The sequence below is a fragment of the Chelonia mydas genome, chromosome 4 (genome assembly GCF_015237465.2).
Source record: "Chelonia mydas isolate rCheMyd1 chromosome 4, rCheMyd1.pri.v2, whole genome shotgun sequence".
Lineage (NCBI taxonomy): Eukaryota > Metazoa > Chordata > Testudines > Cheloniidae > Chelonia > Chelonia mydas.
Genome location: NC_057852.1, coordinates 74,885,126 through 74,912,941, shown reverse-complemented (window position 1 = coordinate 74,912,941; position 27,816 = coordinate 74,885,126). Strand labels below are relative to the sequence as shown.

The window sequence follows — 27,816 nt, the reverse complement described above, 5'->3', positions numbered from 1 at the left end:
CTGCGCGTGCCCGCAACCGACAGCGCGCCCCGCCGCCTGGGAGCCCCGGGCTGGCACCCACCCTGCAGCTCCACGCCATGCTCTGCTTTCACTCGCCAGCCCTCGAGCTTTAGAGGCGAGCCCCCTTGAATATGTGTATTATTAATGACCAGCCTCTCAGTCCCTTGGGTTTGGGATTTTCTCTCTCTGTCAGTCTCTCTTGGTTCACATTGATGGCAGAGCCGTTCTCTGTTCACTGCGCTTTGGGTGTCTGTTACCAGCTCCAGTTCCACATGCTGATTGTGTTCTGGAGAGTCTGCTAGCATTGCACGTTTCCTTGTGCTCCTAAGGAAGTCTGCTAGGCCTGGCTTGCAGTAGGAAAAAAATACTTGTAGCTGGCGGCAGGTGGAAGCACCAGTTCAGCAATATTTAAATCAAATTCCCTGGGTAGAGCAGGACAAACGGGTCTTCAACACCCTAAGCCCTGGTCTACATTAGGACTTTAGGTCGAATTTAGCAGCGTTAAATCGATGTAAACCTGCACCCGTCCACACGATGAAGCCCTTTATTTCGACTTAAAGGGCTCTTAAAATCGATTTCCTTACTCCACCCCTGACAAGTGGATTAGCTCTTAAATCGGCCTTGCCGGGTCGAATTTGGGGTACTGTGGACACAATTTGACGGTATTGGCCGCCGGGAGCTATCCCAGAGTGCTCCATTGTGACCGCTCTGGACAGCACTCTCAACTCAGATGGACTGGCCAGGTAGACAGGAAAAGAACCGCGAACTTTTGAATCTCATTTCCTGTTTGGCCAGCATGGCAAGCTGCAGGTGACCATGCAGAGCTCATCAGCAGAGGTGACCATGATGGAGTCCCAGAATAGCAAAAGAGCTCCAGCATGGACTGAACGGGAGGTACGGGATCTGATCGCTGTATGGGGAGAGGAATCTGTGCTATCAGAACTCCGTTCCAGTTTTCGAAACGCCAAAACCTTTGTCAAAATCTCCCAGGGCATGAAGGACAGAGGCCATAACAGGGACCCGAAGCAGTGCCGCGTGAAACTTAAGGAGCTGAGGCGAGCCTACCAGAAAACCAGAGAGGCGAACGGCCGCTCCGGGTCAGAGCCCCAAACATGCCGCTTCTATGATGAGCTGCATGCTATTTTAGGGGGTTCAGCCACCACTACCCCAGCCGTGTTGTTTGACTCCTTCAATGGAGATGGAGGCAACACGGAAGCAGGTTTTGGGGACGAAGAAAATGATGATGATGATGATGAGGTTGTAGATAGCTCACAGCAAGCAAGCGGAGAAACCGGTTTTCCTGACAGCCAGGAACTGTTTCTCACCCTGGACCTGGAGCCAGTACCCCCCGAACCCACCCAAGGCTGCCTCCTGGACCCGGCAGGCGGAGAAGGGCCCTCTTGTGAGTGTACCTTTTAAAATACTATACATGGTTTAAAAGCAAGCATGTGAAAGGATTACTTTGCCCTGGCATTCGCGGCTCTCCTGGATGTACTCCCAAAGCCTTTGCAAAAGGTTTCTGGGGAGGGCAGTCTTATTGTGTCCTCCATGGTAGGACACTTTACCACTCCAGGCCAGTAACACGTACTCGGGAATCATTGTACAACAAAGCACTGCAGTGTATGTTTGCTGGCGTTCAAACAACATCCGTTGTTTATCTCTCTGTGTTATCCTCAGGAGAGTAAGATATCATTCATGGTCACCTGGTTGAAATAGGGTGCTTTCTTCAGGGGACACTCAGAGGAGCCCGTTCCTGCTGGGCTGTTTGCCTGTGGCTGAACAGAAATGTTCCCCGCTGTTAGCCACGGGGAGGGGGGAGGGTTGAGGGGGTAGCCACGCGGTGGGGGAAGGCAAAATGCGACCTTGTAACGAAAGCACATGTGCTACGTATGTAATGTTAACAGCAAGGTTTACCTTGAAAGAGTGTAGCCACTGTTTTATAAAATGTGTCTTTTTAAATACCGCTCTCCTTTTTTTTTCTCCACCAGCTGCATGTGTTTCAATGATCACAGGATCTTCTCCTTCCCAGAGGCTAATGAAGATTAGAAAGAAAAAAAAAACGTTCTCTGAGCTCATGCTGTCCTCCCACACTGACAGAGCACAGACGAATGCATGGAGACAAATAATGTCAGAGCGCAGGAAAGCACAAAATGACCGGGAGGAGAGGTGGCTGGCTGAAGAGAGTAAGTGGCGGGCTGAAGACAGGGCTGAAGCTCAAATGTGGCGGCAGCATGATGAGAGGAGGCAGGATTCAATGCTGAGGCTGCTGGAGGATCAAACCAGTATGCTCCAGTGTATGGGTGAGCTGCAGCAAAGGCAGCTGGAGCACAGACTGCCACTACAGCCCCTGTGTAACCAACCGCCCTCCTCCCCAAATTCCATAGCCTCCACACCCAGACGCCCAAGAGCGCGGTGGGGGGGCCTCCGGCCAACCAGCCACTCCACCACAGAGGATTGCCCAAAAAACAGAAGGCTGGCATTCAATAAATTTTAAAGTTGTAAACTTTTAAAGTGCTGTGTGGCATGTTCCTTCTCTCCTCCACCACCCCTCCTGGGCTACTTGGTAGTCATCCCCTTATTTGTGTGATGAATGAATAAAGAATGCATGAATGTGAAGCAATAATGACTTTATTGCCTCTGCAAGCGGTGATCGAAGGGAGGACGGGAGGGTGGTTAGCTTACAGGGAAGTAGAGTGAACCAAGGGGCGGGGGGTTTCATCAAGGAGAAACAAAGAGAACTTTCACACCGTAGCCTGGCCAGTCATGAAACTGGTTTTCAAAGCTTCTCTGATGCGTACCGCGCCCTCCTGTGCTCTTCTAACCGCCCTGGTGTCTGGCTGCGCGTAACCAGCAGCCAGGCGATTTGCCTCAACCTCCCACCCCGCCATAAACGTCTCCCCCTTACTCTCACAGATATTGTGGAGCACACAGCAAGCAGTAATAACAGTGGGAGTATTGGTTTCGCTGAGGTCTAAGCGAGTCAGTAAACTGCGCCAGCACGCCTTTAAACGTCCAAATGCACATTCTACCACCATTCTGCACTTGCTCAGCCTGTAGTTGAACAGCTCCTGACTACTGTCCAGGCTGCCTGTGTACGGCTTCATGAGCCATGGCGTTAAGGGGTAGGTTGGGTCTCCAAGGATAACTATAGGCATTTCAACATCCCCAACAGTTATTTTCTGGTCTGGGAATAAAGTCCCTTCCTGCAGCTTTTGAAACAGACCAGAGTTCCTGAAGGTGCGAGCATCATGTACCTTTCCCGGCCATCCCACACTGATGTTGGTGAAATGTCCCTTGTGATCCACCAGAGCTTGCAGCAGTATTGAAAAGTACCCCTTGCAGTTTATGTACTCGCCGGCTTGGTGCTCCGGTGCCAAGATAGGGATATGGGTTCCGGCTATGGCCCCACCACAGTTAGAGAATCCCATTGAAGCAAAGCCATCCACTATGACCTGCACATTTCCCAGGGTCACTACCCTTGATATCAGCAGATCTTTGATTGCGTGGGCTACTTGCATCACAGCAGCCCCCACAGTAGATTTGCCCACTCCAAATTGATTCCCAACTGACCGGTAGCTGTCTGGCGTTGCACGCTTCCACAGGGCTATCGCCACTCGCTTCTCAACTGTGAGGGCTGCTCTCATCTTGGTATTCATGCACTTTAGGGCAGGGGAAAGCAAATCACAAAGTTCCATGAAAGTGCCCTTACGCATGTGAAAGTTTCGCAGCCACTGGGAATCGTCCCAGACCTGCAACAGTATGCGGTCCCACCAGTCTGTGCTTGTTTCCCGAGCCCAGAATCGGCGTTCCACAGCATGAACCTGCCCCATTAGCACCATGATGCATGCATTGGCGGGGCCCATGCTTTCAGAGAAATCTGTGTCCATGTCCTGATCACTCACGTGACCGCGCTGACGTAGCCTCCTCGCCCGGTATCACTCTGCCAGGTTCTGGTGCTGCATATATTGCTGGATAATGCGTGTGGTGTTTAATGTGCTCCTAATTGCCAAAGTGAGCTGAGCGGCCTCCATGCTTGTCTTGGTATGGCGTCCGCACAGAAAAAAGGCGCGGAATGATTGTCTGCCGTTGCTCTGATGGAGGGAGGGGCGACTGACGACATGGCTTACAGGGTTGGCTTACAGGGAGTTAAAATCAACAAAGGGGGTGGCTTTACATCAATGAGTATTTCAGGCAGGACTTCACGGAGGGTTCCAATAAGAAGTGGTGCACCTAAGTAATTGTTCTTATTGGAACAAGCAGGTTGGTCTGGCCTCTGATTGATACATGGCTAGATTTACCTCGCTGCACCTTCTCTGTGAGTGGCTGCAGTGTGACCTAGAGGAATGAGTCCCCTAGACGGGGGAGGGGGGGAAGCAAATGAGTACAAAACAAATCTGGTCTATTTCTTGTTTTGATCTACTCCATCTATCTTTTACACCTTTGGCTGGCAGCAGACGGTGCAGAAGGACTGCAAGCCATCCACATCTCAGGGCTGCTCGGCAGAAGACAGTGCAGTAGGACTGCTAGCCATCCTCATCTCTTGCCTGCCTGGCAGAAGATGGTACGGTAGGACTGCTAGCAATCCGTATCGTCTGCCTGCTCATCATAAGATGGTTCAATAGGACTGACTGCAGGACTAAAGAGAATGACCTGGTCAAGTCACTCCAGATTTAGTCCCTGCACACATGTCTGCCCAGGCGCTCCTGGCCGACGTGGCCAGGAGCACCTCGGACATGACGATGACCGCTACCAGTCATACTGTACCGTCTGCTGCCACAAGGCAATGGGTTGATGCTGCTGTGTAGCAATGCAGTACCACGTCTGCCAGCACCCAGGAGACATACGGTGACGGTTACCTGAGCGGGCTCCATGCTTGCCGTAGTATGGCGTCTGCACAGATAACTCAGGAAAAAAGGCGCGAAACGATTGTCTGCCCTTGCTTTCATGGAGGGAGGGAGGGAACGGGGGCCTGACGATATGTACCCAGAACCACCCGCGACAATGTTTTAGCCCCATCAGGCACTGGGATTTCAACCCAGAATTCCAATGGGCAGCAGAGACTGCGGGAACTGTGGGATAGCTACCCACAGTGCAACGCTCCGGAAGTCGACTCTAGCCTCGGTACTGTGGAAGCACTCCACCGAGTTAATGCACTTAGAGCATTTTCTGTGGGGACCACACACACTCGAATATATAAAACCGATTTCTAAAAAACCGACTTCTATAAATTTGACCTAATTTCGTAGTGTAGACATACCTTAAGAATACAAGTTAAGACTTTGTGTAGGTCGGCTTCTAGTGTGGTGGCTCTGTAGCAGTCAGGCTTGCTGGTTTTGATTTGTCCTTTGATTTGCTATTGTTTTGGTCTATTGTCCTGAGCACTGTTTGATTTGGGTAAGTATTTGTGCCATAGTGACAGGTTTCAGAGTAAAAAGAAAAGGAGTACTTGTGGCACCTTAGAGACGAACAAATTTATTTGAGCATAAGCTTTCGTGAGCTACAGCTCACTTCAGAGCGGTAGCCATGTTAATCTGTATCAGCAAAAAAAACGAGGAGTACTTATGGCACTTTAGAGACTAACAAATTTATTTGGACATAAGCTTTCATGAGCTAAAACCCACTTCATCGGATGCATGCAGTAGAAAATACAGTAGGAAGATATATATACCCAGAGAACATGAAAAAATGGAGGTTGCCATACCAACTGTAACAAGACTAATCAATTAAGATGGGCTATTATCAACAGGAGGGAAAAAAACTTTTGTAGTGATAATCAGGATGGTCCATTTCAAACAGTTGACAAGAAGGTGTGAGTAACAGTAGGGGGAAAATAGCATGGGGAAATAGTTTTTACTTTGTGTAATGACCCATCCACTCCCAGTCTTTATCCAAGCCTAATTTAATGGTGTCCAGTTTGCAAATTAGTTCCAATTCTGCAGTTTCTCGTTGGAGTCTGTTTTTGATTTTTTTTTTTGTTGGAGAATTGCGACTTTTAGGTCTGAAATTGAGTGACCAGGGAGGCCAGCAGTGCCCCTCTGCCATATACATTGGCCAAACCGGACAATCTCTATGCAAAAGAATAAATGGACACAAATCAGATGTCAAGAATTATAACATTCAAAAACCAGTCGGAGAACACTTCAATCTCTCTGGTCAACTGTTTGAAAGATGACCTTCCAAATGTGAACAGAAGCAATGCTGTCCTGTGTGTGTAGACAGACAGCTTCAGTGGCTCTGCTGCTGCTTATAGCTAAGGTTACGATTTAATCTCACATATTTTTAATAAAAGTCATGGGCAATAAACAAAAAGTCACACGTGATCTGTCCATGTCTTTTACTAAAAATACCCCTGACTAAATCTTGGGGCGGCTGCTGCTGCAGCAGGCTGCTGCTGCGGAGGGAGGGGCAGGGCCAGCGGCACCAGCTGCCCAAGGCCACCGGAGCAGCAGCTGCCGGGGGCCGCCCCGGCGGTCACTAAAGCTCCGGCTACTCCAGCCACCCCAGGTACCACTGCCGGGAGCCACCGGGGCCAGCTGCACCAGCCGCTGCTCGGGTGGACGCTGGGGCCAGCTGCTTGGGCTGCCGGTGTGGCTGGCTGCAGAGCTGGTGAGGCTGGCTGCAGAGCCACCCAAGTGGCTGGCTGCAGAGCCACTCTAGCAGCAGCTTGGGCGGCCCTGGGGTCAGCCACACTGGCCGCTGCAGAAGTCATGGAAAGTCACGGAATCCGTGACTTCTGCAACCTCCGTCCCAAACAGGAAGCCCTACTTATAGCTTTCCCACTAAACATCAGTGAAACCAACAAGACAATGGTCAATTTCACTGCTGTTATTTAGAACCCTATGGGTAGAAATGAAATAGTCAAGTGTAATATCACATTTTCCTTTGCTGTTGTTTAGGAATACTATGAGCAGCTGGAGAAGAGGACTCCAGAACAGAAACTGTGGAAAGGGTAAAGTACAGTAGAACCTCAAAGTTAGGAACATCAGGATTACGAACTGACCTATCAACCACACACCTCATTTAGAACCAGAAGTACTCAATCAGTAGTAGAGACAGATTACAAAAAATCAAATACAGTACACTACTAAAAAAATAAAGGGAAAGTTTTAAAAAATTGACAAGCTTCGGAAACTGTTTCTGTGCTTGTTTTATTTAAATTAAGATGGTTAGCTAAGCATTTTTCTTCTGCATAGTGAAGTTTCAAATCTGTATTAAGTCAATGTTCAATTGTAAACTTTTGAAAGAACAGCCATAACGTTTTGTTCAGAGTTATGAACAACCTCCATTCTGAAGTGTTCGTAATTCTGAGGTTCTACTGTAGTGAAATCATTCCTAGCAGCAGTTAAGCTACTGCTGGGCAGGCAGATGGCCATGTGGAGTCCTCTCTGTGGGCTGAATAGGGAATTCTCTGCCTCCTACCTCCTTCTCAGCCCCACTTTGTTTCTCAGTGTGGAGCTGGAGAATGTAGGAATAATAGGAGAGCACCTATTTAGCTGGAAGGGAAATTGTGGCAGTGGTCGGCCTCCCTATCCTTATGAAGAAAAGCTCAATCTACTCAAAGGAGGGAGGCAGAGCAGGCAGCTGGTGACATATTCAGAGGTAAAGAAGATACTCTGGAAAGAGATACTGGGTATGAGAGAACTGATTTATTTGGGAGGGGAGCATGGCGGCACAGGTTTTCACCAGGGCTAATATGCTCAGTCCTGTGGCCAGTAAGTGTTGGGAATATTTTTTTAAATTCCTGATTTACAATGTATATAAAATTAACTTGACCAAAATTGGTTCTAAATATGCTTTGGAGCCAAAGACAGCACATTTTTAGCATCAAGCTAATTTGCTTTTGCCCACTACATGGCATACAAAACCTTATAAGGTAAAGTGCTTTTGTACGTCACTGGTTTAGCTGAGACCTTCACACTTCATTGTGCTTTGCATTCCATGGCAAGAAGCCTGACTCACTGATCTGCCTCGCTGTGGTTGTATCTCAGTCTCTGAGTCAATTCTTTGTTCTCTGTCACAGTGTATTTTTAGGTCTCTTGTCAAAGTACCAATAGCTTTTAACTAGAGATTGTCATTCCTTTTCTCAAGCCAGGATATGTTTTGCTGGGTCTGTCATCACTTAACTGATACTTCTTAGGGGAGGGATTTTAGAGAAAAACATTAATAGTAGGATAGCTACCCTGCCATGTGACTGTGGTATAATCTTTTAAGTCTAACTCATGTCATGTAATTAAGGCCAGGAAATAAAAATGAGCCGATTACCAGCACCAATCATAACTTCTGACACCACACAATAAAGGTAACTAAATATTTGGCAAAAATGGGTAAATGTAGTCACCTTTTCCTCTGTCACTCTGGAAGATAACATGACTGAGAATTGGAAGATAGCTCCACACTTTCCTGAAAGCACGTGGTATTGAAGAGTGTCAGGGTTCCTTCCCCACTCTGAACTCTAGGGTACAAATGTGGGGACCTGCATGAAAAAAACCCCTAAGCTTATTTTTACCAGCTTAGGTTAAAACTTCCCCAAGGTACAAACTATTTTACCTTTTGCCCTTGGACTTTATTGCTGCCACCACCAAGAGTCTAACAAATATAGAACAGGGAAAGAGTCTGCTTGGAAACGTCTTTCCCCCCAAACCCTACACCCCCTTTCCTGGGGAAGGCTTGATAAAAATCCTCACCAGTTTGCATAAGTGAACACAGTCCCAAACCCTTGGATCTTAAGAACAATGAAAAAGCATTCAGTTTCTGAAAAGAAGGATTTTAATAGAAGTAAAAAGTAAAAAAGAATTACCTCTGTAAAATCAGGAGGGTAAATACCTTACAGGGTAATTAGATTCAAAACATAGAGAATCCCTCTAGGCAAAACCTTAAGTTACAAAAAGACACAAAAACAGGAATATACATTCCATTCAGCACAACTTATTTTATCAGCCATTTAAACAAAACAGAATCTAACGCATATCTAGCTAGATTACTTACTAAGTTCTAAGACTCCATTCCTTTCTGTTCCCGGCAAAAGCATCACACAGACAGAGAGAGAGAGACTTTGTTTCTCCCCACCTCCAGCTTTGAAAGTATCTTGTCTCCTCATTGGTCATTTTGGTCAGGTGCCAGTGAGGTTATCCTAGCTTCTTAACCCTTTACAGGTGAAAGGGTTTTTCCTCTGGCCAGGAGGAATTTTAAAGGTGTTTACCCTTCCCTTTATATTTATGACAAAGAGAAATCAGAGAGATTGAAATCCTGCCCTCTCCTACATGTGGCAGATCTAACAGAATTATTAGAAATGTACAATAAATTCCAATAGGATCATGAAGGACTGCAAATTACTAGACAAAGTTATTTAAAAAGTTAAAAATAATTTGAACCAAGCAAAAATGTTACTTTACATTAAACCATATACAAGATGATACCATTGTCAATTATCTAAAGGCCTACTAAGTAAAACTGAATAAGTTAAGGATTGATGGAGGTCCAAAAGATTTTAATAAGGCCAGCAAATGCGAGAAAATAGTTGTGGAGGTCATGGCTTGGCTTCAAAATGCCGGAGTAGTTAGTATCAGTTTGGGTTGCACGCCAAAGTTTTTGGCAGCCCTGACTTGAAACAGAAAATATAAAACTCTTCACCTTCAACTCTCCTTTTGGTAGATTGATATACCTCATGCAAAAGCAAAGCAACCTATCCTCAATCTTTCAGAATCTGGAAAGGGTGGAAGTAATAGTTGACGATCTGCTGATTTTGGGGAAGCAAATAATGAACACAATGAGAGTATGTAGTGTTCTGCAGTTTGACAAAGAAAATAACCTTAAATTGAACAGTAACAAATGTCAGATAGAGCTGCATAAATTTAGATCACAAGGATGGACTAAGTGACAGAGGAGTTTGAAAGGACCCATGAAAGGTGGAGGCAATTGCATAAATGGAAAGACCTGCAAAACAAGGAGAGCTTACAGAGATTTATGGACATGATAACCAAAATAAGCAAATTCACCCCTAATTTGTCACAATTCATGGCTTCACTCAAAATAATGCTTGACAGGATAGAATGTCACCAGGATGATTAGCAAGCATTAAGACATTTTAAAAAGTTGACATAGGTGTACAAGTATCAAAAGATTTAGAGATTCAGAATGATCTGAAGATCTAGGTAGGTTAGGAATTGTCCCTCTGCAGATGGAATTGCAAGTACTCAAATATAAAACAATATCCCTGTATGGAGCTCCTTATTGTGGACATTGTTCCAAGACCATCTATAAATAGTGAACACAAGTACCTGTAGGAAGAGGAGTTTAAAGTAAATAGGATGTCATTTATTTTATGTTTATACAGTGTCCAGCACAATAGGGTCCCAAATTTGATTGGGATCGCTTGGCAGTACAGTAATACAGTACAAATATATGAGACTCAAATATTACTCATTTTTTTAAAAACAAATTGACAGGTTCAAGTGAGAAACAAATTACCTAACCTTATAACAGTTTAAAAGAACAGTCCTGATGGATGGGCTGCAGAAAAAAATCCGCATGCTTTTGAACTTAAAAATGTACAATCTGAAAATCAGACCATGAAGGGTTTCATCTCAAGTTAAATCTACTCTAGAGAAATGTACTTTATTCAATACTATTTGCTCCCTCTAAAACAAGTGATCAAACACAACGTGTTCCAAAATTTAACAGGTGTACTAATACCACTTGGCTAGGACTGTGTTAGTGGATTTAGGTACTGTTTTAGTCTGAACTGTTTGTTTTAGTTCTAGTGTTGATGCACACTAGCTGAAACCATTCTAGTCTTTTCACTAATATCTCAGTACACTGGTAGCTTTTTAAAAATCTCCTAGAATATATTACTTTTGGGAGTTGTGCTGCAATAACTATCCAGAGAGCAATGGTTTAGTTGAGTGCCTGGGCCAGACCTGCAAAGGTTCTTAACATAACTGAGAATGGTTGGTGTGGATACACTTAACCATTTGCTTAACCTGTTTAAATACAAACAGTTCAATTTAACGAATCCAGTTTTCTAGCACAGATAAAAGTTCAGTGCCTATGTTATACGATCTTATTGTAAATGAGTAGATAGAGTTGTTAAGTAGACCAAACATATTCATGTGATGACGTTGCTGATAGCAGGGACTGTTTGATATTAGACAAACAGTTATGATGGAATCTGTCACCATGTGACTGGCAGTTATCCATTGCGTATAGTGTGAAGTGGTGGTACTTTAAAAATACTGTAAAGTGGTATATAAGAACTGGAGAAGTATGAAATCTAGAACTTGATGCCTGCAAATGTATTTCAGTTAATTTTTATTATTTTGAATGTTCATTAAATGAGAGAACATTTTAATAACTCTTAGAAATGCCATAGGATATCTAAATCCTCTATGACAGTAACACTGTTGTCTGGGAATATAGTTACTTAAGTCAGAACTATGTTGTTTTTATCTGCAGGGATGAGCATCTACATCTTAAAGCTAAGAAAATTAGCAACAGTATTTTTAACAACAAGCAGGAACTGCATAAAAAGTCAAGTGACTTAAACTGACTGAAATTCAATTTGATCTGTAAGTGAAAAGGTAATTTTAAATTATTTCTCCCAAATGAAAACTGGGTTGGACAAAGACTTACTTCTGAGGGAATTCTGCACCAAAAAATAAAAATTCTGAGCACATTTTAAAATTCTGCAAGTTTTATTTGTCAATAAATGAATGTGGAGGTTCCAGCATGGAAGTGGGGAGCACAGGCCACTGGCTGCACAGAGATGGGAGATCACCCTGCTGCTTCTCCGTTCCCACAGGGGCAGGGACTTTGGCAGGGAGGCTGCACCTAACGCTGACACAGCGCAAGGGCGGGCCTGCCCCAGAAACACCTCTCCTGCCCCTCCGTGCCAGGTGCACCAAATTTGGGCGGGCAGGCAGGCTCAGCCAAGCAGAATCCAAGAGTGGAGGGACTTAATGAGGGGAGATCCAGGTGTGAGGGTTCTGTGTGGGGCAGTCTGGGTGCAGGCAGCTCAGTGGGAGATCTGGATGCACAGGGCTCTTTGGGGGATTCCAGGTGCAGGGGACTGGGACTCTGCATAGGGGTCCAGGTGAAGTGGTTGGGGCTCAGTGGGGGAGTCTGGGTGTGGGGGAATGAGGCTCAGCAGAGAGGGTCAGGGTGTGGGGGGCTCATCAGGGTGGGCCAGGTGCAGAGGCAATGGGACTCTGCAGGGGGGTCAAGATGAAGTGGTTGGAGCTCTGGGTGTGGGGGGATGGGGCTCAGCAGAGAGGGTTTGGGTGTGGGGAGCTCAGCTAGGGGGGTCTGGGTGCAGCTGTCTGGGTCTTAGTGGCGTGGGGGGTCTGGATGCAGGGAGCTTGTCGGGGTGGTCCAGGTGCAGGGGGCTCTCATCAGGCCTGCTTAATGGGGAAGTCCCTGCTGCTGCTGCCGCTGAAGGGATGCCAGCTGCAGAGTTAGTGAGCTGGAGCGGCACCCTCCCTCATCCGAGCAGCTCTGCGCTCACACAAATGGGGGTGGGAGGGCAGTAGTACTTCACCTTTCTTTGTTTGGGGGGCAATATCCTCCCTATCTCCTCAAACTATGCCCACGGGTGTCCCCAGCATTGGGTTGTCAGGTGTCCTGTTTTCAACTGGAACGTCTGGTCAAAAAGGGACCCTGGCAGCTCTGGTCAGCACTGGGCTGTTAAAAGTCCAGTTGGCAGTGGAGGGATGAAGAGGGGACCTGCAGCAGCTCTCTCTGTGAAGCTCAGGGGCGGTGCGAACCCCAGCAGGCAGGAAGTGGATCCCAGCGGAGGAGCTGGGAAAGTCATTCAGCTGCAGGCTCGGGCCAGCAGGGTTAACCCTGGGCAACTGCCGCCCTGATGGCCTGGGGCTCCCTGCGGAGCTGGCATTGTGGCCTTTAGGAAGTGCCTTCAGCCCTCCCCCGTGTCTGGCCTGCTGCTTCCCGGCCAGTGGGAGCAGAAAGAGGAGCTGGCCCAGCTCCTCCCAGGCTGCATGCAGCCTGCGTCAGAGGAGGGGGCCAGGGCAGGCTTGTCTCGGGACCTTGTGACCAGCAGGTAGGGGGCTGTGGGGTTGTCAGTCTCCTCCTGGGGATGAATGGGCTGTGTAGAAGCATGGGGCTAAAGTTTGGCTGCTGTCCCCGGGAATGGGTCCAAGCAGAGTCGGAGGGAGGCCCCAGCCAACAGCCGGGCTGGGGGGGCCGAAGGAGAGGGGCTGGGGGTCACTACAAATGGCAGGAGGAGTAGAAGGGGGTCTGCAGCAGCTCTCTCCCTGCAGTTGCTGTGATATGGAGTACACTGGGGGTGCAGCGAGCCAGGGGCAGCAGTGGGGCATATGTGTGTGTGTCACTTGCGTGGAATTCTCTCCCTCTCCCCCACCCCTTGCATTCCAGAGAACAGGAAAAACTTTTGTCCTCAGTGTTCTGGCCCAGCCATGTGTCCAGGATTCATGGCAGATACAGCAGCATTTGAGGCCCGGAAAATACCAGGGCAGCGCTGGTGTGACTTCTATTTAAGGGGCCGCCTGACATCAGTGCCTCCTGGAGCCCCCGCAAACCCACCAACAAGAGCTGCCCAGAGCCTGCACCCCAAGCCCATTTCTGCGCCCCCATCCCCTGTCTCAGCTCAGAACCCACTCCTGCACCCGAACTCCCTCCCGGAGTCCACACCCCCTTCCACATCCCAACCCCTCCCAAGCCCGGTGAAAATGAGTGAGTGAGCGGGGAGTGAGGGGAGAGCGAGCGATGGAGGGAGGGGGGATGGAGTGAGCAGGGGCAGGCAAACAAGCACAGACTGGTGGGACCGCATAGTGTTGCAGGTATGGGATGATTCCCAGTGGCTGTGAAACTTTCGCATGCGTTAAGGCCACTTTCCTGGAACTCTGTGAGTTGCTTTCCCCCACCCTGAAGCACAGGAATACCAAGATTAGAGCTACCCTGACAGTTGAGAAGCGAGTGGTGATAGCCCTGTAGCAGCTTGCAACACCTGACTGCTACCCGTCAGTCGGGAATCAATTTGGAGTGGGCAAGTCTACAGTGGGGGCTGCTATGATCCAAGTAGCCAATGCAATCATTGACATTCTGTTATCAAGGCCAGTGACTCTTGGAAATGTGCAGGTCATACTGGATGGCTTTGTTGCAATGGGGTTCCCTAACTGTGGTGGGGCGATAAACGGAACGCATATCCCCATCTTGGCACCGGACCACCTTGCTAACCAGTATGTGAACCGCAAGGGGTACTTCTCAATGGTGCTGCAAGCACTGGTGGATCACAAGAGATGTTTCACCGACATCAACATGGGATGGATGGGAAAGGTGCATGACGCTCGCATATTTAGGAACTCCGGGCTGTTCGAACAGCTGCAAGAAGGGACTTACTTCCCAGACCAGAAAATTACCATTGGGGATGTTGAAATGCCAATAGTTATCCTTGGGAACCCAGCCTACCCCTTGCTCCCATGGCTCATGAAGCCTTACACAGGCAGCCTGGACAGTAGTAAGGAGCAGTTCAACTATAGGCTGAGCAAGTGCAGAATGGTGGTAGAATGTGCCTTTGGACATTTAAAAGCTCACTGGCGCTGTTTGCTGACTAGGTCACACCTCAGCGCAACCAACATTCCCATTGTTATTGCTGCTTGCTGTGTGCTCCATAATATCTGTGAGAGTAAAGGGGAGACGTTTATGGCGGGGTGGGAGGTTGAGGCAAATTGCTTGGCATCCGATTTTGAGCAGCCAGACACCAGGGTGATTAGAAGAGCACAGCAAGTTGCGCTGCGCATCAGAGAGGCTTTGAAAACCAGTTTCATGACTGGCCAGGCTTCGGTGGGATAGTTTTGTGTGTTTCTCCTTTATGCAAACCCGCCCCCTTTGTTAATTTTAATTCCCTGTAAGCCAACCCTCTCCCCACTTCGAAATAAAGTAACTATTGTTTTGAAACCATGCATTTTTTCTTTATTAATTAAAAAAAAAAAGAGATAACGGACAAGGTAGTCTGGGTGCGGTGGGGGAGGAGGGAAGGACAAGACCACATTGTTTATTGTAGCCACACTAAAAATCAAACTGTTTGAATGGGAGTTTCTGTTGCTTGGGCCATCCTCTGGAGTGGAGTGGCTGGGTGCCCAGAGCCTCCCCTCCCAGCGTTCTTGGGCGTCTGGGTGAGGCGGATATGGAACTTGGGGAGGAGGGCATGCGGTTATACAGTGGATGCAGCGGGAGTCTGTGCTCTTGTTGGCTTTCCTGCAGCTCCAACAGATGCTTCATCATGTCCGTTTGCTCCCACAATAGATGCTTCATCATGTCTGTTTGCTCCCCCATTAGCCTCAGCATCGCATGTTTCCTCCACTCTTTGCACTCACTTAATTCATTCCTGGCCTCTGCCACTGAATGCATGAAGCTGTGCCCTATCAGTGCGGGAGGACTGCATGAGCTTGGAAAACATGTCATCGCGAGTGCATTTTTTTTGCCTTCTAATCTGTGATAACCTCAGGGAGAGAGATGATAGGGGGAGCGTAGAAACATTTGCACCTGGGGGGAGATAAAAAGGGAGAGTAAAATTTAAGATGATACATCTCTGAGAACAAAAGGGAGACTCTTTCACAGTGAATCAAGCAATTCACAGCAGACAGCACATGTGCTTTAGGTACAAGGTCGCATTTTGCCTTTTATATTGAGCGCCTGCTGCTATGGTGACACATCACACACGGCTGGGCAACAGAATTCGGTTTCCAGGCAGCCATGGTAAGCCTTTTGGTACATGGGGTTGGCTTCTTACACCTTCATAACATGTGGGAATGTTTTCAAACTGCAGCACCCTCCTTTCCCAGAACAAGCAAAAAACCTTTCCCAAAACCGCAGCCCCTCCTTTTAAATGTGAAACCCAACCCATTTGGGTTTCACATTTAAAAGGAGGGGCTGCGGTTTTCAGGTGGATATGCAGCACACACCTACCCCCACCCTACCGCGTGGCTATTCTCTGGGATGATCCCTTCTCCCCTCCCCCCGCCGCTAGGCTATTCTCTGGGATGATCCCTTTTAGCCAAGCGCAAACAGCCCAGCATGAATGGGGTCCTTTTACTGTTCCCTTACAAAAATTTCCCTGTTTCAACCAGGTGACCATGAATGATATCACTCTACTGAGGCTAACACAGAAAGATATAGACCAAATGTTGCTTGAATGCGACCAAAACCGAGGCCCATTCACTGCCATGCTTTGTGCTGCAATGATTCCAGAATACTTGCTACCGGCTTGGCGTGGTAAAGTGTCCTACTGTGGAGGATGAAATAAGGCAGCCCTCCCCAGAAACCTTCTGCAAAGGCTTTCAGAGTACCGCCATGTCAAGGTTCCTTCCCCACTCTGAACTCTAGGGTACAGATGTGGGTACCTGCATGAAAACCTCCTAAACTTACTTTTACCAACTTAGGTTAAAACTTCCCCAAGGTACAAACTATTTTACCCTTTGCCCTTGGACTTCCACTGCCACCACCAAACGTTTATCTGGGTTTATTTATTAGGAAACCGTTGTTTGGAAACCTCTTTCCCCCCCAAATCCTCCCAACCCTTGCACCTCACTTCCTGGGGAAGGTTTGGTAAAAATCCTCACCAATTTGCATAGGTGACCACAGACCCAAACCCTTGGATCTTAAGAACAATGAAAAAGCATTCAGTTTCTGAAAAGAAGGATTTTAATAGAAGTAAAAAGTAAAAAAGAATCACCTCTGTAAAATCAGGAGTGTAAATACCTTACAGGGTAATTAGATTCAAAATACAGAGAATCCCTCTAGGCAAAACCTTAAGTTACAAAAAGACACACAGACAGGAATATCCATTCTATTCAGCACGTCTTATTTTCTCAGCCATTTAAAGAAAACATAATCTAACACATATCTAGCTAGATTACTTACTAAGTTCTAAGACTCCATTCCTGTTCTGTCCCCGGCAAAAGCATCACACAGACAGACAGAGACCCTTTGTTTTTCTCCCTCCTCCCAGCTTTTGAAAGTATCTTGTCTCCTCATTGGTCATTTTGGTCAGGTGCCAGCGAGGTTATCCTAGCTTCTTAACACTTTACAGGTGAAAGGATTTTTCCTCTGGCCAGGAGAGATTTTAAAGGTGTTTACCCTTCCCTTTATATTTATGATACGGCAGGAGAGCTTCATGGAGATGTCCCTGGAGGATTCCCATTCCATCCCCAGACATGTGAACAGAATTTTCCAGTAGCTGTACTGGCCGTGAATGCATCTCAAGTCTTCAGGGCAAATCAAACATTAAACACTATTGCTTTTAAACCTTGTACTATAGTTACAAATGTGCACTCACCAGAGGTGCCTTCTCCAGCTTCAGAGTCGGGGATCCCACCTTAGGAGGGTATTGGCTCCAGCGTGACGAAAAGGTCCTGATTGTCAGGGAGAATGGATTCACCACTTGCCTGCTGCGCATTCTCCTCCCCCTCCTCTTCCTCATCCACAAAATTCTCCTCCCTGTTGCGTGAGACTCCCCCCTTGCAGGTGTCCATAGACAGTGGTGGGGTAGTGGTAGGGTCCCCCCCTAGAGTGCCATGCAGCTGATCATAGAAGCGGCATGTATGGGGCTCTGACCCGGAGCAACTGTTTACCTCCTTTGTCTTTTGGTAGGCTTACCTGAGCTCCTTAACTTTCAGGTAGTACTGCTGTGTGTCCCTGCTGTAGCCTCTGTCCAACATGCCCTGTGAGATTTTGGAAAATATATTTGTATTTCTTCTTTTTGATCAGAGTTCGGCCTGCACAGATGCTTCTCCCCATACAGCAATCAGATCCAGTGTCTCCCTTTCGGTTCATGCTGGAGCTCGTTTGCAATTCTGAGGGACTGCATGGTCACCTGTGCTGCTGAGTTCGCAGCGCTGACCAAATAGGAAATGAAATTCAAAAGTTCCCGGGACTTTTCCTGTGTACCTGGCTAGTGCATCGGAGTTCAAAGTGCTGTCCAGAGCGGTCACAATGGAGCACTCTGGGATAGCTCCTGGAGGCCAACACTGTCGATTTGCATCCGCACTACCCCAAATTCAACCCAGCAAGGTCGATTTTAGCGCTACTCCCCTCGTTGGGGAGGAGTACAGAAGTCGATTTTAAGAGCCCTTTAGGTCGACGGAACGGGGTTTGTTACGTGGACTCAGTCATTTTTAAATCGACCAAACGCGGCTAAATTCGACCTAACCCCATAGTGTAGACCAGACCTTCATGTGTGGGGAGAGCAATCAACAAAGTCTTTTATTCACTGATGTTCCACAGTGGCTTGTCTGGTGTCTGTGGGCCTTCTTTTGTTAGAGAGGAGAGGACACTAAGTGTGATAAGCTAGTATTTCATACTTGGTAATGCTTCTCTCCTAGGGTTGCCAACTTTCTAATGGCCCAAAATCAAACACCCCTACCCCGTGGCCCCGCCCCTGCCCTGCCCCCTCTCCGAGGCCTTGCTCTCGCTTGCTCCATCCCCCCTCCCTCCTCACTTGCTCTCCCCCACCCTCACTCATTTTCACCGGGCTGGGGCAAGCGGTTGGGGTGCGAGCTCCAACTGGGAGTGTGGGGTCAGGGATGAGGGGTTCAGGGTGCGTCAGAGGGCTCCGGGCTGGGGCAGAGGGTTGGGGTGTGGGGGGTGAGGACTCCTGCTGGGGGTGCAGGCTCTGGGGTGGGGCCAGAGTGAGGGGTTTGGGGTGCAAGATGGGGCTCTGGGCTGGGTCTGAGGGGTTCGGAGTGCGAGAGGGGGTGCGGACTCCAGATGGGGGTGTGGGCTCTGGGGTGGGGCCTGGGATGGGGGTTTAGGGAGAAGGAGGGGGCTCTGGGCTGAAGGTTGGGTTGAGGGGAGGGCTCCAGCTGGGGGCTCTGGGGTGGGGCTGGGGAATGAAGGGTTTGGGTTGCATGAGGGGGCTCCAGGCTGGGGCAGGGGGTTGGGGTGCAGGTGGGGTGAGGGTTCTGGATGGGGCTGTGGGCTCTGGGGTGGGGCCAGGGATGATGGATTTGGGGTGTAGGAGGAGGCTCAGGGCTGGGACAGGAGGTTACGTTTGTGGGGTTTCATCAGCGCTTACTGTGACTTCCAGGAAATGGCCGCCAGATCCTGGCAGCCCCTAGACTCAGGGCAGCCAGGGAGGCTCCGTGCGCTGCCCTTGCGCCCGCAGGTGCTGCCCCCGTAGCTCCCATTGGTCACAGTTCCCGGCCAATGTGAGCTGTGGAGCTGGCACTGGGGTGGGGGCAGTGCGCGGAGCCTCCCTGGCCGCCCATGCGCTTTGGGGCCGCAAGGACCGGGCAGCTGCTTCCGGGAGCTGCGTGGAGCCATGGCAGGCAGGGAGCTTGCCTTAGCCCCAGGCCCCTGCTGTGCTGCCAACTGGATTTTGAACGGAAACCACATGTCTGGCAACCCTATTCTCTCCTGATTGTGAGGTTTACAGTTTTAGAGCAAACACTTCTATAGATACAGAGCAAACATTTAAACACTAGCTTATAACATAGGGAACAGATGTTATAAATAAGAGTAATACATGCAGCAATCTACAAGCATTTCATAAAGTCTGCAGACATTTTTATAAATCTAATACCTATTTTAACAATACTAACACATAGGTGAGCCAAACTGGTTTCCAGATACGTATTTGTCAGTTCAGAGTAGCAGCCGTGTTAGTCTGTATTCGCAAAAAGAACAGGAGTACTTGTGGCACCTTAGAGACTAACCAATTTATTTGAGCATAAGCTTTCGTGAGCTACAGCTTGAGCTGTAGCTCACGAAAGCTTATGCTCAAATAAATTGGTTAGTCTCTAAGGTGCCACAAGTACTCCTGTATTTGTCAGTGTTCAATGAAGCCGACAGGCCTTGGCATGAGCTGGCAACTGGTCTGGCCCAGGGAACAAGAGGTGACTGTTTATGAGAGAGAGAAAAAAAAAAACTTATTCTGGAAAATGGCAATATATTCAACTCATGTTGTTGTTCTTCACTTAAATTTAGTATCAACTGAAAAAAAAAAGACATTTTAAAGCAATTGAGGATGATGGAAGTTATTTTCTCAAAGCTGTAATACATAGGTGCAAATGCAATTTTTAAAAGAATGTATCTAAAAGTAATATATTCAAGAGAAACACTTAAAAACAAAATATAGCAAAAGAGGAAATAGCTGCAAGAAAATATATCAATGTAAATGAGAAGCACATTCCTATGGCATTAAAAAGTAAGATAAGGTGCTAAGTATCAGGGATTAACACATAATACACATAATAAAATACAAGTCAGCAAGTCATTAGGCAGAGATAACAGTTCCTACTAGGCTAGATATTGACTTCAGGGGGAGTTGAGGAATCTTAGCACCTTCTAGGATCAAACTCTTTGTCAAGAAACAATGACTTTAAAAAACAAGGCAATCTATCAAGAGGAGGAAGGCTTGCAATTAAAATTACCTGTATAGAACTCCTTTTGTGGTTCTCATTTGTTTTTTGTGGATATTTTGACTTTCAAACCTTTTAGTTATGTATCAAAAATATTTAAACAACATTTAAAGCTCATCTTTAAAGAACTTGCAAAATGTCTGAGGAGCCTCATTTCTGCAAAATTGGCATTCTCAGAGCACCTGTAATTGCATTACAAAGTAGGGCCCCCGTTGTTGTTATGTATAATTACAACTGAACAAACCTTTCCAGAACTGAGGAAAGAGCTCATAGAACAGAGAAATATTTTCTTTAATAAATGAATATTTATACGGAGTGTTTTTGTGCTCCTAAGTTTCTTCAAAAAGAAAAGGAGGACTTGTGGCACCTTAGAGACTAACAAATTTATTTGAGCATAAGCTTTCGTGAGCTACAGCTCACTTCTGTAGCTCACGAAAGCTTATGCTCAAATAAATTTATTAGTCTCTAAGGTGCCACAAGTCCTCCTTTTCTTTTTACTATCTAATCAGAGATTTTTAGCATAAAGTCTAGCTCAGTGCCCAATATTTTCAGAGTTCAGGGAAGTTTAATTCTAGGCTCGTCTGTAAACAAAGGGCCAGATTTTGATCCCCTTTATCATGTTAAGTAGTACTTTATTCCTGGAGCAGGCCCATTGAAGTCAATCAGACTGATCGAGGAGTAAGATACTATTCTCTAGAATTGAAGACATCATATTCTGGTCCATAAGGAGTAATGAATAGATGTTCAATACTGTTTTATCAGGTTTCAGAGTAGCAGCCGTGTTAGTCTGTATTCGCAAAAAGAAAAGGAGGACTTGTGGCACCTTAGAGACTATAAATAAATTTGTTAGTCTCTAAGGTGCCACAAGTACTGTTTTATCATTCACTCTGAACCTCCTATAAGATACCTTCATCAGTAATACATTTCAGGGCCCTGGAGAGTTGACTCATGATTTTATTAGTATACATGCAAGGATCACTATTTGAAACTGATTACTTCTGTCACTCATGTTGCAAATGACAATACTGCTATATTACATGACCTGATTAGATCAACCTTTTTATAAATTTCATACCCCAAAAACTATGTTAAAAGAATGTTAAGACAAGCACTCAAAGGTTAGGAAATGCCAGAATTACAATTGCCCATGCGACTTTTTTAATTCAGCCCCATTTTGTGTATGATACAGTCTAACTTCATGACCACATACTATTTTTCCCATAGGCTCCCTGCACCGTCAGTGGGGGGGTGGGGGGTGGGGAAGGGATTGGGTAATTAATTTATTTTTATCCTCGACATCTGGTGTATAACCCTACACTGTATTTAATGCACATCATCCACGCCCTACACTGAATACAAATTCATTAATTTCCTCCTGAGTGTTTCTCTGGGCTGGGGCCGAGGGGTTCACAGTGTGGGAGGGGGTTTCAGGCTGAGCCTGGGGCAAGGGGTTGGGGTGCAGGAGGGAATGAGAGGTGCAAGTTCTGGGAAGGAGTTTGGGTGCAGGATGGGGCTCTAGGCTGGGGCAGAGTGTTGGGGTGCAGGAGTGGGTACGTGGTGCTGGCTCTGAGTGGGGGGTCAGGGTTGGGGCAGGGGGTTGGGGTGCAGGAGGGGGTTTTGAATGCTGGCTCTGGGAGAGGGTTCAGGGCTGGGGCTTGGGGTGAAGGAGGGGATTCAGGGTGCAGGAGGGGATATGGGGTGCTAGCTATGGGAGGGGGCTCAGGGCTGGGATGGGGGCTTGGGGTGCAGGAGGAGGTTTGGGGTGCGGGAGGGGGCTCAGGGCTGGGGGTTGGGGTGCAGACTCCTGCCGGGCGGCACTTACCTTGGGCAGTTCCCGGTCGGCGGCACAGAGAGGCTAAGGCAGGCTCCCTGTCTACCCCGGCTCCACACCACTCCCAGAAGGGGCCAACGTGCCCCTGCGGCCCCTAGTGGGGGAGGTACATGGCTCTGCGCGGTGTTCCTCTCTGCAAGCACTGCCCCCACAGCTCCCATTGACCATAGTTCCCTGTTCCCGGCCAATGGGAGCTTTGGGGGCGATGCTTGGAGGCAGGAGCAGCATGTGGAGGGCGATCCCTGCCCTCCCCCCCCGCCGCCGCCCCCGGGGCTGCACTGGCTGCTTCCAGGAGCTGTGTGGGGCTGGGGCAGGAAGGGAGCCTGCCTTAGCAGCAGCCCCACTGCACTGCCGGAGATTCTCTAGGATCGACCAGTCAATCATGATGGACTGGTTGGTGACCACTGTTCTATGGTGTTCTTAGTGCTTCACAGACATGAATAAAGTTATCCCCAAAACAACCTCTGTGAGATTAGGTGATATTATTATCCCCATTTTATAGATGGGGAACTGAGACAGAGAGATCAAGGTCAAAATTGTCCCATATGTTCATGAAACTTGAATGTCCAAATGGAGACACTTAGGGTTTTCAAGGTGCTTAGCATTTTACAGCACATATGTTCAGAGCAGAGTTCCCACTGATATCAGTTAATGTTGTGAGTGTTTAGCACTTCTGCAAATCTAGCCCCATATATTAGAAGTTGGGTACTCATAAAATGAGGAACACAGAATTAGTGGCCAATATGGTTTAAGAGATTTGCCCAGCATCTCATAGAAACTCTGGTAGAACCAGGGAAGTGTAATTCTCCAAGGTGTCATTCAGCTGCCTTAACTATAAGACCATACTTTCTCTTAATGTAGTCTCCCTGCACACTTTCAGCCTTTGCAACAAATAAGGCGAAACACAACACTCTCATTAACTCCAAAACCCTGATTCATTGCTGGAACACAGTCCATCCTGTACTCTGAATGAGGCAGAGGTCCTGTGGAAAATATAATACATCATTATGATGCAAGCTTAAATTGTATGTACATATGCACAAGAGGGACAAATTAAGGTTGTAAAGGCAACCTTAATTCTAGCATTTCCTAAGTTTTGAACACTTGACTTTGCACCTTAATATTATTTTAACATAGAAAATTACATTTAAAAAGACTAAATTTTTGAAAAGTAAACTAAAAATAATTCTGTCATATGGAATCATATTTACTTCCATGATTCATCAGTAGGATCTGCTACATAGATCTACCACAGAAACTAACAGAGTATCTGGGAGCAGCAGTAGGCTGTTGTCCTTTATGTGGACCAGAGGGAGATGAGACATATTTTGGTAGTGGGTATCTCAGTGATTCACAGCTATTTGCTAGACAGAAAAGGAATGTTGAGATTAATGAATCCTGGTTCAGTATAGGGTGACCAGATGTCCTGATTTTTTAGGGACAGTCCTGATATTTGAGGCTTTGTCTTATATAGATACCTATTACCTCCTACCCCCATCCCGATTTTTCACACTTGCTATCTGATCACCTTAGTTCAGTTCCAAGTTCTGTAGAGGAAGTGCTCTAGTGGTCACATATCCTTCCACTCCTGCCCTGAGCCTATCCCTGTCCTGTTCCTATCTCTCTCCCCCAGCTCCTGGTCATTTCCTCCTCTGCAGTTCCTGTTCTTGTCTCCCTATGCTGTTGCTGCTGTTGCTCCCAAACCTCTGATTCCTGTCCCAGTCTCTGTCCCTCTCTACACCTATCCTCCAAGTATCTGTCACTCTCTGCTCCTCCTCCTCCTCTTTTTTCAAGTCTGACTGTTATCCCTTCCACCATACAGCCAGAGGATCAAGAGAGGGAGCACTGAAAGCACAAGAGAGACGGTCTCCATCCTCTCAGTTCTGGTACCGACTGCCACAGCAGACCCTGGTAGCCAAGAGACGCAATTGCAGGGAAAGTTCTTCTTAGCCCCAGTAGCTCTGGGTTGGAGCAAGTTCAGGTGTTCTATGCCGTTGGAGCATGTTTAGTTCAGCAAGTATGTAGAAGCTGGGCGGTGGGGTGAGTGGAACATGTTCTGTGCAGACAAAATTTTCAGCAAGTAATGCTGTCAGCCTATAACAAACCTCTACTGAGCATGTGTGAACTGCAACTTTGAGGAGCATAAATTGGGCTGGATTTTTACATAATATATACGGGGAGAGCAAAAGGGACATCTCTGACACTAGGGCAATCTTCTGCCAAATTTCAAGTCCCTGCTCTAAAGCAAGGAGGAGGTAGAGTTTCTCACTGAAACAACTGTAATTCTTGCAATGAGCTAAGCTGCTTTTGCTGAGACTTTCACAAAAAATTCAGTCTGAGGCAGCATGGAAAATTCCAGCATGGAAAATTCCAAGCCAACAGTTTAAATTTGGAAAAGTTACAAATACCTGTAAACAGGGTGTTATAATGGAAAGTGTTAGGCAACTTTAACTATAGATGTCACTACCAGCTCCATCTACAGTTAATAGCTATTGTGGTTGGATTTTTGCTTATTAACAGAATACTCTGGTTTTTTGTAGAGCTTGAAATTAGGGAGAAGTTGGGATGATAGAGAGTACACCTGGGGTGCAACTGTATAGTGTAAAGTGAAAAGCTCCACCAGGAGGAAAACAATCCTCTTCATCAGCAAATTGTGGTTCTTTGTTGTTCTGAATGGAGAATTGGAAAAACAGAAGTGCTTCAAACCATTGAACTGTTTAAGTACTGATAAGTAAGGCTACGTTTTAGTCATGGGTATTTTTAGTAAAAGTCATGGACAGGTCACGGCTGTAAACAAAAATTCATGGGCCCGTGACCTGTCCATGACTTTTACCAAAAATACCCTCCCTGACTAAAACTTGGGCGGGGGACTGCAGGTGCTCAGGGGTGGGGTGGGGGGAGGGTCTGGGGGTGCCACGGGTGCTGGGGGAGGTGACCCAGGACCCTCACTGGTGCTGGGGGAGAGGGGGTGTTTGACGGGGTTGGCGGGGCTTCCTACCTGGCTTTGCATCCCTACAGCTCCTAGGCAGCGGAGGCAGGGGTCAGGGCTGGGGCTCTGCTGCTCCCGCCACAAGCGCCGGCTGCCGCAGCCCCCATTAACTAGTAACCACAGCCAATGGGAGCTGTGGGGGCGGGACCTGCAGATGTAGGCAGCATGTGGCACTGAGACCCCCCCGGCCCCTCCACCGCCTAGGAGCTGCAGGGTGGCCATGCCAGTGGGTGCTGGGGAGCCCCCCACCCCAAGTTAAGTGCCCCCCAACCTCTTGCCCCTAGCCCTGAGCCCCCTCCCACTCACCCAAGCTGCTGCTGAGCCAGCACCAGCCACTGCAGAAGTCATGGAGGTCACGGAAAGTCACGGAATCCATGACTTCCATGACAGACTCGCAGCCTTACTGATAAGTACTGATTATCTGATTGAATACATTCTTTATAACACCATGAAAAGGTGAGGAAGAGAGTATGAAACATCAAACACTGGATGTATGATTAAGGAAAATATAATTTCTGTTTCTTAATGATTGAAGCGGAAATTGGCAGCTGTGGTTAGGAACATAGTGCACATTTATCCCTATGGAAAACATGTCACTTCAATTCAGTGTCAGATAACAATATGCCAAATATAAAGAGGGATTTTCATCTGGCAGTTTCCCAAATACTCACCGATACTTCTCACTATATTATTAGGAAAGCAATATTTATGCTAGCTGGTTGCTGAAATATTTATGAACAAACTTTAAGAAGAAACTGAAGTATATTTTCAGAGTATAATTTTCTATATAAAATGCATTATTTGTACATTGCTTTCTCTAATTATTCCTGTGATTTTGCATACATTCAAATTTCTTCAGAAAAAAACATAAAACTTTGCTCTCTTTAAGATAAAATTAAAAGCCCAAGCAGAGAAAGGGCTTGACATTTATTCTCAAACAGACATTCTCTTCCCGACCCTCTTCCCACAGAGGTTTCTTCATACATTAGATTTCAGAACAGGGTTGCCAGGTGTCTGGTTTTCAACCAGAAAACCCGGTCAAAAAGGGACCCTGGCAGCTTCGGTCAGAACCGCTGACTGGGCCATTAAAAGTGTGGTTAGCGGCACAGCACGGCTAGCAGGCTCCCTGCCTGGCTCTGCACAGCTCCCGGGAAGTGGCCGGCATGTCCCTCTGGCTTGGGGGCAGCCACTGGGGCTCCACGCGCTGCCCCCACCCAGAGCGCTGGCTCCCTAGATCCCATTGGCTGAGAACTATGACGCTTAAACTGTAGCCAATGGGAGCTGTGGGCAGTGGTGCCTGGGGGCAGCACATGGAACCTCCTGGCCCTGCCTCCGCCTAGGAGCCGGAGAGACATGTTGCCACTTCCCAGGAGCCTGAGGTCAGTGATGCCTGGAGCGTGCACCCAGAAACCCCTCCCTTGTCCCAACCTCCTGCCTCAGCCCTGAGCCCTCTGCCACACCCAAACTCCCTCCCGGAGTCTGCACCCCATACCCGTTCCCATGCCCCAACCCCTTTCCCCAGCTCAGAACCTCCTCCCACACCCTAATCCCCTGCCCCAGGCCTGAGCCCCCTCCTGCAGTCTGAATCCCTTGGCTCCAGCCTGGAGCCCCTCTCACATACCCTGAACCCGTCATTTCTGGCCCCAGCCCAGAGCCCGGACCCCAGCCCAGAGCGCATATCCCTTCCATTCCCCAACCCCCTGCCTCAACCTGGAGCCCCCTGAGCAGGAAGCACAAATAGCCCCACTCCCCTCATCCCAGGCCCCACAACTGAGCCCACATCCCCAGCTGAAGCCCTTGCCCCCTTCCAAGCCTCAACCCCCTGCCCCACCCTGGAGCCCCCTCCCAGGTTCTGAACCCCTCGGCCACAACCCACAGCCCCCTCCTGCACCCCAAACCCCTCATCCCTGACCCCACCCCAGAGCCCGCACCCCCAAATGGAGCCCTGACTTCCTCCCATACCCCAACACCCTGCCCCAGCCCCAGTGAAAATGAGCAAGTGAGCGAGGGTGGGGGAGAGCAAGCGAGCGAGGGTGGGGGAGAGCAAGCAATGGTGGGAGGGGGGGATGGAGTGAGCATGGGCGGGGCCTCAGAGAAGGAGCAGGACATGGGCAGGGCCTTGGGGAAGGGGCTGGGCAAATGCATTTGGTTTTCTGCCATTAGAAAGTTGGCAACCCTTTTTCAGAAGCCATTGCACTTTTCACTTTAACAACTTAGTCCAGGAGCTAGGTGGTATGGTAGATACATTATTTTGCCATTTTTCCTCTGGAAATATGCATTGACATTCTATTTTGAGTTTCATATGAAAATGTGTTTGGTGGTTCTGCCTAAGGGCCTGATCCAAAGGTCACTGAAGTCAGTGGGCATCTTTACATTGAATTGAGTGGGTTTTGGATCATGCCATTAGTCTCTATCCACGTTTGCCACCATTCTAAAATTCATACAGAATTCTGTATGATTTTTAATTGTTGTGCAAAAGAGCCAGGAATGGAATAGAAAGGTGTTTCAGTTTTAAGATTAATATAGCTCGGCAGATCATATGGGGAAGTTCACACGTACTACAGTGTGACAGATTCCAGTCAGTGGTATTAGTCTCTCCGTATTAT

At 47.7% G+C, this 27,816-nt stretch overlaps 1 long non-coding RNA gene across 1 annotated transcript; it reads right to left on the bottom strand.

Annotated features, from left to right (window-relative positions):
- Positions 1–11,029: 11,029 nt before the first annotated feature.
- LOC122465487 lies at positions 11,030–26,735 on the bottom strand. Its single transcript, XR_006290386.1, has 3 exons — positions 26,721–26,735; positions 11,648–11,780; positions 11,030–11,044 (listed from the first exon to the last, which is right to left on the bottom strand). It is a non-coding gene; the product is annotated as an uncharacterized LOC122465487 (long non-coding RNA).
- Positions 26,736–27,816: the final 1,081 nt, after the last annotated feature.